Source organism: Bufo bufo, chromosome 6 (assembly GCF_905171765.1).
Source record: "Bufo bufo chromosome 6, aBufBuf1.1, whole genome shotgun sequence".
In the NCBI taxonomy this organism is placed as follows: Eukaryota; Metazoa; Chordata; class Amphibia; order Anura; family Bufonidae; genus Bufo; species Bufo bufo.
In genome coordinates, this window is record NC_053394.1 from 113,836,952 (window position 1) to 113,849,822 (window position 12,871).

Genomic DNA, 12,871 nt, shown 5'->3' on the forward strand with positions numbered 1-12,871 from the left:
ACTTTTTCTTTCTACCTACTTAGAATCCAGTATGGATCCAATTGCTGCTTTGTCAAAGCAACTTCAAGGCCTGTCTTTGGAGGTGGCAGGATTGAAGGCGTCGGTCCTCCAGCAACAGCAGCAATTGCAAGAGACCGCAAGCCCAGTGGTTGCTACAGGTAACAAGGTTGTTTGCGGAACCCAAGGTTGCTCTTCCTGACAGATTTTCTGGGGGAAGGGACAAATTTGTGACGTTCCGTGAGGCCTGTAAATTATATTTTAAGATGCGCCCTTACTCCTCTGGTAATGAGGAACAGCGGGTGGGGGTTGTTATTTCCCTGCTTCAGGGGGACCCGCAATCCTGGGCGTTCTCTTTACCCACTGATTCCCAGGCTCTCCGGTCAGTGGATGAATTTTTTGGGGCCTTGGGTCTCATATATGATGACCCTGACCGAGTCGCACTGGCTGAATCAAAATTACGGAGACTCCTACAGGGAGAGCGGCCAGCAGAGGACTATTGCTCAGAGTTCCGTAGGTGGGCTACGGATACCCAGTGGAACGACCCGGCTCTCAGGAGTCAGTTCTGCTCTGGGTTATCCGAAAGGATTAAGGATGCGCTTGCGCTGTATGAGACTCCCTTTTCCCTTGATGCGGTTATGTCCCTTTCTATCAGAATAGATAGACGTCTTAGGGACATATTGAAAAATCCGGAGCAATTGGTAACCCCTCCCAAGCAGCAGTTAGTCTGTACGGACTTAGACGAGCCTATGCAGCTAGGAGGAACTACTCGTCAGGTCCGTCCTCCTGAGGCTCGCCGTAGGCGTGGGGTTTGTTTTTTCTGTGGGGAGAGGGGTCATTTTATTAATGTCTGTCCTTCCTTTCTCAAAAACAAAAGACAGTCGGAAAACTACTAACCCCAGGCTGTGTGGAGGATGTCAGCCGGGGGGTATACGTTTCCTCCATACGAACATCGCAATTTGTGTTGCCAGCGGTTGTTGTTTTTGGTGTTAAGACGGAGACTATTTCTTTTTTTCTAGACAGTGGAGCAGGAGTAAATTTGATAGATGCCCATTTTGCCCACACTATGGGTTTGTCTCTCTGTACGCTACAGAGACCTAATCCCATATTCGCTATTGATTCTGCTCCTCTGTCTCAGAGAAACCTCACTCACATTGTCCATAACTTACACCTTTGGGTAGGGGACCAGCATAACGAGTTGCTTTCATGTTATGTTCTGGAGGGACTTCCCACTCCTGTGGTGTTGGGTCTCCCCTGGTTGGTAGCGCACAATCCAGTGGTGGATTGGCAGGCCAGGGAGATATTGGAGTGGAGTGAGCATTGCAGAGAAAATTGCTTAGATAGCAATTGCTTAGTCGCCTCCATAGCTACCCTACCTACATTTGTTTTGGACTTTGAGGACGTTTTTCTGAAAAGTGTTGCCAGAAGTTACCACCTCACCGTCCTTATGATTGCGCGGTTAACCTGATTCCCGGTGCAAAATTACCCAAGACCAGGTTATATAATCTTTCGGGTCCGGAGAGAGAAGCCATGAAAGATTATATCTCCGATAGGTTATTTATTATCTGCTTCAGGTTTCCGTATGGATCCTAGGAAGGTCCAGGCAATTTTAGATTGGGATCTTCCTGAGAACCTCAAAGCACTGCAACGGTTCTTGGGCTTCGCAAATTTCTATAGAAAGTTCATTAAAAATTATTCGGTGATTGTAAAACCCCTTACTGACATGACTAGGAAGGGGACTGATTTTTCTAAATGGTCTGACGCCGCTAAAATTGCTTTTTCCTCTCTAAAAGAGAGGTTTACCTCGGCACCTGTACTAATCCAACCTGATGTCTCCCAGCCTTTTATTGTTGAAGTATATGTGTCAGAGGTGGGAGTGGGGGCTGTACTGTCTCAGGGTCCGTCTCCTGGCAAATAGCGTCCTTGTGCTTTCTTTTCTAAAAAACTATCTGCAGCAGAGAAGAACTATGATATTGGCAATAGGGAACTATTAGCTATTAAACTAGCGTTTGAAGAATGGCGTCACTTTTTAGAGGGGGCAATCCACCCCGTCACTGTGATTACAGACCACAAAAACCTTCTGTACCTCGAATCAGCTAAACGTCTCACCCCTAGACAAGCTAGGTGGTCGCTATTTTTTACCAGGTTTAACTTTGTTATTACCTATCGTCCTGGGGCAAAAAATACCAAGGCAGATGCATTATCTCGTTGTTTCCCTGGAGGGGGTAATGTGAGTGATCTGGTACCCATTCTACAAAGAGGAGTGGTTGTCTCTGCGGTACACTCTGTTCTGGAGGGGAAGGTGTTAGAGGCCCAGGGGGACGCCCCGGTCTCTTGCCCCTCAGAGAAATTGTTTGTACCGTTAAACCTGCGTCTCGAATTATTAAAGGAACATCATAATTCGGCACTTGCTGGGCACCCGGGTAGTAAAGCAACCTTGGAGCTATTGTCTCGTCGTTTTTGGTGGCCAAGGTTGCGTCAGGATGTAATGGATTTTGTGTCTTCTTGTTCTACTTGTGCGCGCGCGAAAGTCTCTCATACACGTCCTGCAGGGTCTTTATTGCCACTTGTCATTCCAATTAGGCCATGGACACATCTGTCAATGGATTTTATCACTGACTTACCTTTGTCTGCTGGTAAAACAGTTATCTTGGTAGTAGTGGATAGGTTTAGCAAAATGGTACACTTCATTGCGTTACCCGCACAACCTAATGCTAAGACTCTTGCTCAGTTATTCATCAGTGAAATTGTGAATTTTGGAAAGCTTTTTGTTCCCGTTTGGGGGTACACTTGTCCTTTTCCTCAGCTTTTCATCCTCAGTCGAATGGACAGACTGAGCGTACCAACCAAAACCTTGAGACATATCTAAGATGTTTTGTGTCTGAAAACCAAGAGGTGTGGTCATCATATTTACCGTTAGCCGAGTATGCCATAAATAATCGCTGTCAGGAATCTACTGGCAAGTCACCATTTCTTGGTGCATATGGTTTTCATCCCCAATTCTGTACTTTCAAAGAGGGGGGGTCTTCTGGGATTCCCGAAGAGGAACGGTTTTCGTCATCTCTTTCATCTGTATGGCAGAAAGTGCAAGCTAATTAGAAAAATATAGGAGGTAAATATAAATGCATGGCTGATAAAAAACGGTCACCAGGTCCGGACCTAGGAGTGAATGACTATGTGTGGTTATCTACTAGGAATATTAAATTAAAGGTTCCCTCTTGGAAACTGGTTCCTAGGTTTATTGGTCCTTACAAAATAGTAGCCATCATTAACCCCGTGGCTTTTCGCCTGGAGCTACCTTAGACTTTTAAAATTCATAACGTCTTCCATAAGTCGTTACTCAAAAAGTATGTTCCACCTCTAGAACCATCACCGCTGCCACCCCCTCCTGTTATTGTGGATGGTAATCTAGAGTTTCAAATATCCAAAATTGTTGATTCTCGTCGGGTCCGCCGCTCTCTTCAATATCTGGTGCATTGGAGGGGTTACGGTCCCGAGTAAAATGTTGGTTCCAGCTTCTGAGGTAAACGCTGGCACGTTAGTTCAGGTTTTTCATGCCTCTCATCCTGAGAGACCTAGTCCTGAGTATCCGGAGGCCCCTCGTGGAGGAAGGGGGGGTACTGTCACGAGGGTGTCAAGAGCCACGTCTGACTCCGTTATACCCGGGGTCAGGAAGTCGCAGCGGGTGGCTGCGCGTTCTATGTATAAAGTTAGTGCTGTTTCTTTATGGTAGCTTTCTGGGTTTGCCTTGCAACCCTTTTTGGCTCACTCAGGGATCCGTAGCTTCTTCTCCTCAGCTGTTTCTTGTCCAGCACTCCTAACCTCCTTATATTCCCCTCTCTCACTTCTTTGGTTGCCAGATATAGAGCTTCCTGCCTGGACTTCTATACTGACCCACTGGAGCTGTGTAGCTGTGTTCCCTGGTTGTTGTTCCAGAAGTTACCCTCCGGATCCCTGTTGAGCCTTGGTGGTCTGCTGTTGTCGCCCACCTGGGATTATATGTTTGTCTGTATTGTCTGTCCTCTCCTTGGTGTTTTCCTCTTAGTGTCAGTGGTGCGGACTAGTGTTCCCACCGCCCTATTCACTACATAGGGCTCATCTTAGGGAAAGCCAGGGTTTAGGCACGTGATCGGCGTACGGGTGAGGAACCCGTCTAGGGATGTCAGGGCAGTCAGGAGCCAGCCTCAAGGTGAGTCAGGGGTCACCACCTTTCCCTCTCCCTTGGACAGGGCCTTCCCATTTCCCTCCCTTTGCGTGACGCCGGTCATGACAACTGAGCCCTGCAGCCTCAGCTGGAAGAAGAAGAAAGCAATCTCCAGAGTTCCAGGACGACAGCATTCCCTATGAGCCTAACTGTGAGTAAAGTCCAGAGACCTAGGAGAAGCCATATTCCTCCTCAGCTAATCAGTCCCCACAAAGCAGAAGGTAAAGAGAAGTGCAGAAGCTAAATTCCTGCCACAGTTATAGAGCTAACAAGCAGATGTCTTTTCCTGCAAGCTCCTGATTTATAGTGCAAAGATTCATTACTGCCAACCATTGCCAAAAACATGCAGGGACCAAAGACCAAAGCTGTATTTTGCTTGGATGAAAGTTATCTTCAGTAAAGACAAGTTTGAATTTCACCTAAAGGTCTGGACATAATTTCTGCTGCAAAATTCCTCTATTACTCCTACTATCACTACACTCAAAATTATTGCAAGTGAGCCAGGAGCCAGAAGTCCAGCCGTACCCAGGTAGGAGACACCGTTGACACAATTATCACCACCTATAGAGACATTATAGGCCATTAAACCACTCTGGCATGCCTAACCTGGGACGTGCGTTATAACACCTTGGGAGGACCCTGTGATAGTATCCTGCGCACGCTGCAATTGGTGTTACGAACAACTACAAACTATAGACTATTAACCACTCATATCCTAGCCCACTGCATAAGTGGCGTCAGCGTACCCCCGTTCCTGGTCACTGCACTCTGGCATATCGGGGTAATTTTTAAGGAACCTCTGCACCAACAAATTCAGCACATGCGCCAGGAAAGGGATGTGCGTCAAACCAGCTAGTCCCAGAGCTACTACGAGATTTCGCCCATTATCGCACACCACCAGGCCAAGCTTGAGGCTCACTGGCACCAGCCACTCATCGGTCTGTTGTTCAAGGCCCGTCCACAGCTCCTGTGCGGTGTGGGGTTTGTCCCCCAAACAGATAAGTTTTAAAACTGCCTGCTGTCGTTTACCCCTGGCTGTGCTGAAGTTGGTGGTGAAGGTGTTACGCTGACCAGATGAGGAGCTGGTAGAGGATGAGGAAGAGGAGTAGGAGGAGGAAGCAACAGGAGGCAAACTGAAGCACCCTGCAATCCTCTGTGGTGGAAGGACATGCGCCAAACTGCTATCCGCCTCAGTCCCAGCCGCCACTGCATTTACCCAGTGTGCTGTTAGGGAGATATAACATCCCTGACTGTGCTTACTGGTCCACGTATCTGTAGTCAGGTGGACCTTGCCACAGATGGCGTTGTGCAGTGCTCACCTGATTTTGTCCCCCACTTGGTTGTGCAGGGAAGGGATGGCAAATGTAAATAAAGAGTATGGGAAGGGATGGCACGCCTGAAAAAGTAGTGGCGGCTGGGCACGACGTACTGTGGGACAGCCACCGCCATAAGGCTTTTAAAACTCTCTGTGTCGACCAGACGGAATGACAGCATTTCAAAGGCCAGTAATTTTGAAATGCTGGCATTTAGGGCCAGGGATCGTAGGTGGGTAGGGGGCTACTTCCTCTTCCACTCCAGTGTTTGGGAGATGGAGAGCTGAACGCTTCCGTGGGACATTGTGGAGATGCTTGGTGACCCAGGTGGTGGTGTTGCTGGCAGATCCTCTATTTGCGGGGTGGCAGGTTTCACTGTCACTCCAGAGGTGAATGAAAAGGCCGAGACTGCAGCAGAAGAGGAAGCAGGAGGAGCGAAAGACCTTTATAGTACAGGCCGGACTTAAGGCTGCAAGACTGGGGGTAGGCCTGGCATGACAGGCGTTTGGAGGGAGTGAGTTGGGAGGCTTAGGGTTAAGGGGTATTGCAAGGATGGGAGGTGGAGGGACGTTAGGGGAGGAGTGTATGGTTTAAAAGGGGTAACGGGAGGCGGGATCAGGGTCATCTCGTGCGGGACAACAGTCTTTCAGCAGCCCCTGTCCTGCTGCTGCGTTACCTCTTTAGTGACTGACCATTTTCCCGAAGATGTCTTCTGTTGATGCTTTGCTGGCGCAGCTCCGGGCGGCAGCTGAGAGCAAGGGACCCGAATGGCTCCAGGCGACGGTTCAAGGCTTGCTTCCGGGGTCAGGGGATTCGGCCTCCACAGCCCTCCCTATTCGCCGGCCGCGGAGGACCAGGCCTCCAGCGCGCCTAAGTCCGGAGCCGAGGGTCCGGCGCCGGGTACGGAGCCCCACCAGGGACCCTCCGGCACGCACCGCAGGTAGGAGCAGTAGAGCCGGGCGGTCGCGTGCCGGGAGGAATCCGGTCTTACGGCGGGGCCCTGGGCAGGAGAGACCTGACATCTCCACCCCTGAATCAGGCGACGTGGGAGTGGGACCAGGATCGGCAGGTGGGCCAGGGCGGGCTCACCTGGCATGCCGTGGGAGTGAAGTCCGGGATCCATCTTGGGGACGGCGTGGTCAAGATGGCGGCCGGGAGCAGGATTCTCTGATCGGGTAGCGCGGAGCTGGCTCAGCATCGACGTCTTCTGGGGAAATGGCGGCCTCCAGTGGTCGAGCTGCAGTATTGCAGGCTCCAGTGTCAGTTTCAGCCGGGGAAATGGCGGCCTCTAGTGGGCGAGCTGCAGAACTGCAGGCTCTGGGATCTCAAGCAGCAAGAGTGGGCACTGGTAGTGCTGAAGATTGGAGATTGTCCAGAGGGGAGATCAGCGCCGGTCAAGATCCACGACATCACGTTCCGGCTGGTGGAATCACAGCGTCCACGCAGCCAGGTGAGGTTCAAGGGGAATCAGCATTAGCGGTGGCTTGTATTGGGGGGGGGGTCCTGGGGGGGGGGTCCTGGGGTCGGGGGGGGGGCCCACAGGGGTCTCTTGCGGGGGGGTTAGAGGCATTGTTAGGGGGGTTGAGGGATTTAGTGAAGGGGTTGGTAAATGTGGGGCCAGGGACAGGGTCACCGGTGGCGGCCTGGGGCATACAAGGGGCAGGGTCCGGGGGTCAGGGGCAGACGGCTGGGTCTGTTGGGCCAGGGGACGGCGGGATCGCGGGCGCAGGCAGTGGTGGGTCAAGGCCGGTGGTAGAGATAAGGAAGCGAATACGGAAAAGGATGGGGTGGAACCACGGTTGGACGATGGGGCGAGAGGGGAGGTGTACGTTTGTTTTGAAGGGACACTGGGGGCTCACCTTAAGTCAGAGTTGAAGGAAAAAATATGGAAGGGGGATTACGTGGACATATTCTCATTGCTCCCGCCAGAACGGTTTAATTTGGATAGAGATAGGAGGGAGGATAAGAAGAAGGAGGACGAGGACAGGCGGCGATGCCGTTTGATTCCGCGGACTTTCTCGAACTGGATGCAGGCGTTCGTTATCCTGGCCAGTGTCATTGGGCAAAAGGCGCCGGAAAATTGTTCCGCGCTTTTCTGTTACCTGGATGCAATAGGAGAGGCTTATCGGACATATGGGGGGATGGGATGGTTGAGGTACGATGAGCAATTTAGACAACGAAAAGCGGCTCGGTCCACCATCCGGTGGGACCATAAGGACATCGGATTGTGGATGAGGGTGATGGCTCCGGTCAGGGGGGGCAGTCCTTTCCAGGGGGAGCCGGGGGTTCTGGGCAAGCGGAACTCTCGGCGGCCTCGCAAAAGGGTTTATGCTTCCTGTTCAATGAAGGGGGATGTAAGTATGGGCACAAGTGCAAGTTCAAGCACGAATGTTCCTCATGTGGAGGGAGTCATGGAGCACAGCGGTGCTTCAGGGGTCGAAAAGGGAAGGGTTGGAGTGATTCAGCTGGAAAAGGGGCAGACGCCCATCCGGGTAACCGAGATGGCGCCCTTCCTAAATAGGTATCCGAATGTGGCAGCGGCGGGTTTTTTGTTGTCAGGTTTTGAAGAGGGTTTTCGTATCCTGTTCGTGGAGGGGGAAATTTTGCAAGAGTCTAAGAACTTGAGGTCGGCGAGGGAGCTTCCAGGGGTGGTGACGGAAAAATTAAACAAAGAGGTGGCATTGGGTCGCATGGCAGGCCCCTTCAAGGATCTGCCGATGCCGGATTTGCGGGTATCGCCGTTGGGGGTTGTACCGAAGAGGGTACCTAATAAGTTTCGCTTGATACATCACCTTTCATTTCCGAAGGGAGGTTCGGTTAATGACGGTATCGCGCCAGAGTTGTGTTCGGTGGTGTATACGTCGTTTGATGAGGCGGTTCGTTGGGTTCGGTTTTATGGGCAAGGGGCTTTGCTGGCGAAAGTAGATATTGAGGCGGCGTTCCGTCTTCTACCGGTTCATCTGGATTGTCAGCACTTGTTAGGTTGTTTTTGGGACGGGGTTTTTTCGTGGATCGCTGTTTGCCCATGGGTTGTTCGGTTTCATGTTCCTATTTTGAGAAGTTTAGTACATTTTTGGAATGGGTGGCGAGGGATTGGTCGGGTTGGGGTTCTATTATCCATTATTTGGACGATTTTTTGCTCTGTGATGCTGCATTCGTTCGAAGTTATGGCGCGACTGTTTGGGGTTCCTTTGGCGTTGGAAAAGACGGAGGGTCCTGCGACTGCTCTGAGTTTTCTGGGGATAGTCATTGATACGGTGGCTATGGAATGTCGGTTGCCGGACGACAAGGTTGAGGATCTGCGAGGGGTGCTCGCGGCGGCCTGTGGGTGGAGGAAGCTGCGTCTGCGGGAATTGCAGTCCTTGCTGGGAAAACTCAACTTTGCCTGTCGGATTATGCCCATGGGGCTGATTTTTTGTAGAAGGTTGGCACAGGCGACAGCAGGAGTTCAGGCCCCTCATCATTTTGTACGGCTTACCCGTGAACTCCGGGGGGACTTGTGGGTGTGGACTTCCTTTTTGAAATGGTATAACGGCCGGTCTTTGTGGATGGCGGAGGGGGTGTTGGCAGCGGATCTTGACCTTTTTACGGATGCGGCTGGGGGGTGCGGGTTTGGGGCGTACTTACAAGGTCGTTGGTGTGTAGGGGAGTGGCCTGTGCAATGGCAGGAGGAGGGCTGGGTAAAAAATCTGGTGTTGCTGGAACTCTTTCCCATTGTGGTAGCGGTGTCCGTTTGGGGGGAACATTTCAGGAACAGGAAGGTGCGATTCCACTGTGATAATTTGGGGGTTGTGGAGGCCATTAACCGTGTTTCGGCCTCGTCACCGCCGGTTGTCTGTTTGCTTCAACATTTGGTTTTGAGTTGCTTGTCGTTGAATGCTTGGATTGTAGCGTCCCATGTACCAGGGGTGAGTAACTCAATTGCGGATGCTTTGTCTCGTTTTCAGTGGGAGCGTTTCCGGGTGCTGGCACCAGAAGCGGACGTGCAAGGAACGAGTTTCCCGAAGGAACTGTGGAAGCTGCCATTTGGTCGGCTGGCGACTTGGTGAGGGGATCTCTGTCAGGGGGGAGTTGGGCGGCGTACGACAGGGCTTGGGGATTATGGGAGGAATGGAGGGAGCGTTTTCAGGGGTGTGGGTTGGAGGAAGGGGCTATGATGTTGCTTTTTGTGGGGCACTGCAGAGAGGAGGGATGGTCAGTGTCCAGAATGAGTAAGTTTATGGCAGGGGTGGCTTTTGGTTGTAAGAGTCGGGATTTAGTGGATGTGACTAAATCATTCTGGGTATTGCAGGCTTTGAAGGGTTGGAGGAGGCGGGCACCGGGTGGGGATCGACGCAGGCCGGTTTCCTTCGAGTTGTTAGGGGAGATATTGGAGCAGTTGGAAAAGGTCTGTGTATCAGTGAGTGAAGTTAGGCTGTTTAAGTTGGCCTTTTCGTTGGCTTTCTTTGGTGCGTTGCGCATTGGAGAGTTGGTTAGCCTGAGTAAGTGCAGAGCAGGGGGACTGCAGGGTGAGGACGTGGTTTTATTTCAGGACAGGGTGGAGTTTGTTATTCAGCGGTCGAAAACGGATCAGTTGGGCAGGGGTTGTCGGGTGGTTTTATATCAGGTGGCGGGGTCGGATGCGTGCCCAGTTCAGTGTCTTAGGAATTTTTGGGGGCAGGAGGTTGGGGGGAGCAGACCGTTGTTGGTGCACGATGACGGGTCCTTCCTTTCTAGATTCCAGTTTATAGCGGTATTTCGAGCATGTTTAAAAGGGCTGGGCAGGGACCCAGCGTTGTTTGGGGGGCATTAATTCCGGATTGGTGCTGCCACCGAGGCGGCTAGGAGAGGATTGAGTGACGAGGCCATTCGCCGCATTGGGTGATGGGAGTCGCTGCGCTTCCGGTCCTATGTTAGGCCGGCGTTGTTATAACCGGGGGGGAGGATGTTAGTGTTGTTGGGCTGAGGGATCGGGTGGAGAGCTGTTCTTTGCTGCCCGGTTGACGTATTTTATTTTGTGCTTCTTACAGGTGGTGTGGCGTGCCTGGTGTGGATTATGGGGCACTCGTACGTGTTTTGGGGAGCGTTGCGAGGATCAGTCAGGCCGGATGGAAGGCAGTTGGGCTTTTCTAGGGAGGTGGCGGTGGTTCGTTGGTTGGGGATTAGAGGTATGTTGTGGAGCCGGGTTCTTCCAGAATTTTATAATTTTACCAGGTTAGACTCGTATCCGGGGGTTTTGGTGTTACACGTAGGGGGTAACGATTTGGGGGGGCGCCCTTTTCGTGAGCTTACGAGGAACATAAAGTTTGATTTGCTGCGTTTGTGGGCTCAGTGTCCTGCTATGGTTACGGTCTGGTCGGATATGGTGCCGCGTAAGCAGTGGATAGACGCTAGGTCGGTAGAGAGGTTGAACAAAGCCCGGATAAAGGTTAATAGGGCAGTGGGCCGGTTTGTGGTGAGGAATGGTGGTGTTGCAGTCCGGCATAGGGAGCTGGAGGCGGGAGAGGGGGCTTTTTGGAGGACAGATGGGGTTCATTTAAACGTGGTGGGTATCGACCTGTGGTGTTCAGGAATACAGGATGGAATCAAGGTGGCTCTGCGGGTGTGGCGGGACGCAAGGAGGTGAGGCGTCACCCCCTTGGGTCGTGGCGGGGGTGGGTCCTTGGAGTTGGTGGTTATGGTGGCTCTGGCGTGGTGGGGAGTGAGCCAAAGGGGCTCTGGACTCCCCAGGTATTGGATGTTTGGGTGTGATATGGCGGGTATCTGCCCCACGGTTGTTGCCCATGGTTACCGTTTCTGCCTCCGAGCTGGCGTTTATCGGCTGGAGGTAATTTAATTGAGGGCATGGGCTGTTATCCGTCAGGTTTTACGGGGCTCCAAGGACCCTCTCCGTGCTGGGCATGTTTCTCTGTGGTCTGGAAGTTTTTTCTTGGGCGGGGGACCTTCAGGTGGGAAGGCCTTGGATTGGTTATGTTATATGTTATTTATGCTTAAATTATAATTATTAATAAATAAATGGCTGCTGTGGCCAATAAAATCCACCAGTGGAGTTGTGTCTTTATTTGGGGAAGGAGGGGAGAGTCTGAGGTAAAAGGACTTGACAATACGCTGGTCAAGTACAGGCCGGACTTAAGGCTGCAAGACTGGGGGTAGGCCTGGCATGACAGGCGTTTGGAGGGAGTGAGTTGGGAGGCTTAGGGTTAAGGGGTATTGCAAGGATGGGAGGTGGAGGGACGTTAGGGGAGGAGTGTAGGGTTTAAAAGGGGTAGCGGGAGGCGGGATCAGGGTCATCTCGTGCGGGACAACAGTCTTTCAGCAGCCCCCTCTCACCCACCCTTTGGCTGCTGGTTGGGTAGGGAAGCCAGTGGCGGTCATGGTTGATGTGGTTTATGGGTGGATTTTGGTCCAGCAGGGACGGCATTGTCATAGCTGCCATGGCGGGGGTGGGTCCTTGGAGTTGGTGGTTATGGTGGCTCTGGCGTGGTGGGGAGGGAGCCAAAGGGGCTCTGGACTCCCCAGGTATTGGATGTTTGGTAGTGTTGAGCGAACAGTTCGAGCATAGTTCGGGTCCGTACCGAATTTTGGGGTGTTCGTGACACGGACCCGAACCCGAACTTTTTCGTAAAAGTTCGGGTTCGGGTTCGTCGTTCGGCATGTATTTTGGCGCATTTTGAAAGGCTGCAAAGCAGCCAATCAACATGCATCATACTACTTGCCCTAAGATGCCATCGCAGCCATGCCTACTATTGGCAAGGCTGTGATTGGCCAAGTGCAGCATGTGACTCAGCCTCTTTATAAGCTTGTGCGCACGTCGGGACGTGCTCACTCCCGATGTGAATAGAACAGGGATAGACGCAGCTGATGCTAGGGCGAGAATAGGCAGGGATAATTGAATAACTGGAAGCAAATTTCTCTCCTCCACCTGTGATTCATCTGAACAACTGCAGCTGAGCTGCTTTTTTGATAGGGATTGGCTATTTTTAGAGTGGCCAGAGTGATTTTTCCATCCACATGTACCTGGGCTGACCGCCGGCCGCCATTTTGCGACTTGTAGTGCTGCAGCAGAAGCTGCCACAGTGTGCATTCCAAAGCTCCAAACAAGTCAGACATCTACACCTGGGATTCAGACCAATAGCGATTTAGCAGCACAGTCCAAGGCTATTTTTTTTAAAGGTTGTGCAGACCATTTTGTGGCACATGTTACTGGGCTGATAGGCGGCGGCCATCTTGGGACTAGTGCTGCAGCACAATCTCTCCCAACGTCCATTAATCACTTGTAATAGTGGTCTGTGCCATAGAAATCCTACATCAGGGACTTGGGTGTGCTTGTGTCACCCCTACTAATACCAGTCCACCTGTAATCCATACAGTGAAAAGC